This window comes from Lucilia cuprina, chromosome 5 (genome assembly GCF_022045245.1).
Source record: "Lucilia cuprina isolate Lc7/37 chromosome 5, ASM2204524v1, whole genome shotgun sequence".
NCBI classification, from domain to species: domain Eukaryota; kingdom Metazoa; phylum Arthropoda; class Insecta; order Diptera; family Calliphoridae; genus Lucilia; species Lucilia cuprina.
This window is the reverse complement of record NC_060953.1, coordinates 43,174,381-43,177,056: the sequence shown is the minus strand read 5'-3', so window position 1 is coordinate 43,177,056 and position 2,676 is coordinate 43,174,381.

Below are 2,676 nucleotides of genomic sequence, written 5' to 3'. Positions count from 1 at the left end.
CTAGACTATAGACTAGACTATAGACTAGACTATAGACTAGACTATAGACTAGACTATAGACTAGACTATAGACTAGACTATAGACTAGACTATAGACTAGACTTGAAAAATAACTTGCATCAATTTAAATTTTTTTTGGAATATATTTCGCTACAATTGAAATTTTGAGATTATATCTTAATTTCTCCATAAATTACTACCTATCTAATATTAAGTGTGCTTTTTTATTTTGATTGTTTACTTATTTATTTAAAACCCATCATATTCATACGTTTTAGACCATTTGTAAGTGATCTCAGAGGTTTTTGTTTCAATAGTAACTGACAGACAAGTCTACAGTTCATTAACTCAATTCAATGTTTATTTATCGATGTTAAGAAAGAATTTTCATAAATGTATGTGTTTGTGTCTATTGATACAATGAGCAAAGGCAACTGAAATGACAATGGGGTTGCATAATTTTTTACTGAAACTCAATTTCTAGAGCAGGGGGCAGGATCCAATTAAGTTTTTACTCATTTCATAAAAATAATTACTCAACAATACAAATTCAATAAGTATTCACATTGGTATGGTATAAAAAGGTAAAATATTTACAAATAATTAAGAATTTTCTATTGAAAAAAGGTAAATAATGCAAGACATTTTTATTCCATTATTGCAAAAATTAGTTTTTAAAAGTTTTCCTATTGCATTGAATTTAAAAAAATTTAAAAAATAAGGTCAAAGGTCAGTTGAAATATATTTTAAAGTTATACAAATTGTTACCATTTTCTTAACAACAATAGGAGAGAATTCATAGATTAAACTTATATTTAAGAACTTTAAAGAAATTACAACATATTTGTTTCTATTACATATTTTCTACGACATTTCATAGACACAACCACAAAACATTCAAACGCACAGCAAAACCTTTAATTGTTATAACGAATATCTGAATTTCCTTTATATTAATTTCATAATTGATTGTGTGGTAAAGTATTACCACATATAGTATGACTACAACATTATAACAATTTAACAGTAATAATAATGTCACCTTTTGTTAATTAAAATCAATGTCATTTACAAACTTAAAAAATTTTATATTATCGATTTTGAAAAAAAAAAACGAAAGAAAGAAATAAACATTTTATTACGCACCAGTTTTGAATTATTGCTTCTGTTTGAGTAATAAATTTCTTCTCAAAACAATGTAACATTTATACGCTTGTTTAAGTTTTTAGACAACAAACAATTTAATTCCTATTAAAATCATAATATATTATAGAATAAAATGAAATAAGAAATTTTAGTTGCGACTTATTCGATCGACCAATACTACTACTTGTGCTGGTAAAGAAGGCGTTTGTGCTTATGTTTGTTAAATCCAAAAATTTTGGTCCTACACCCATTTGTAGGGATACCAATCGGTTCAAAATGCTCATAGATCAAGCTATGTTTGTGTGTTTAAGCTAGTTCTAATACAACAAAAGCTAAACTCTCTTAAAAAAATCATTTAGAAATACTGAAAAAAAAAAAATAATAACGGAAATTCTTGAAGCTTTCTTTTGAGCAAAAAAGTACAAAAGGGCCGATATATACTAAAAAACTAGAAAAAGTGAAAAAATAGTTATCCCAACTCCTTTGAACAATTTTTTCTAGGACCAATAGTTAAAAAGTAGAAAATACTATTCGATTTCTGGCTGGCCTACTATCCAATAGTACTAACCTTGGTGTAAATTTCATTCAAATTAAAAGACATTAAAAGACAAAATTGGGTCATTTGAAACGAAATTGCCCGTAAGGCCTTTGAAGGTATCTTGACGTAAATCCATTCCTCTACCAAATACCCCCAGCAAAAAAAAAAAAAAGAATCTCCAAAGAAGCGAAAAAGAAGTAGAATTTACTGAAAAAGTCCTGAAGAAGTGATGCTTTTAGCACAGGCTTCTCATTTTATTAGATTCCAAATTTACTACTTCTACACTGAAAGTGGAATTGTAGTTTTATATAACAAATTTTACCTAAATAATTTTAAGACATAGACAAATTTAATACAAAAGACCACAGAACGTAAAGTGTTACTTTAGATGTGATAATAAAGTGCTACTTTAGATGTGGTGATAAATGTTACTCTTTTGGAAGTACATCGTTTTATTTTGGGGTACATTTTTAGTTAGTTAGTTACTTAGTAAGATAGACTTTAGACTAGACTGCATACTAGACTACAGACTAGACAATACTATAGACTAGACTGTAGACTACACATAGTCTAAACTAAAGACTAAACTATAGAATAGAATAGAGTAGACTATAGAATAGAATAGGGTAGACTGTAGAATAGACTAGACTATAGACAAGTATATATACTAGTGTATAGTCTAGTATATACACTAGTGTATAAACTAGTATGTACACTAGTGTATAAACTAGTCTATAGACTAGTCTAAAAGACTAGACTAAAGACTAGACTATAGACTTGTCTATAGACTGGACTATAGACTTGACTATAGACTAGACTAGACTATAGATTAGACTATAGACTTGACTATAGACTGGACTATAGGCTAGACTATAGACTAGGCAATAGATTAGACTATAGACTAGACTATAGACTAGACTATAGACTAGACTATAGACTAGACTATAGACTAGAATATAGACTAGACTATAGACTAGACTATAGACTAGACT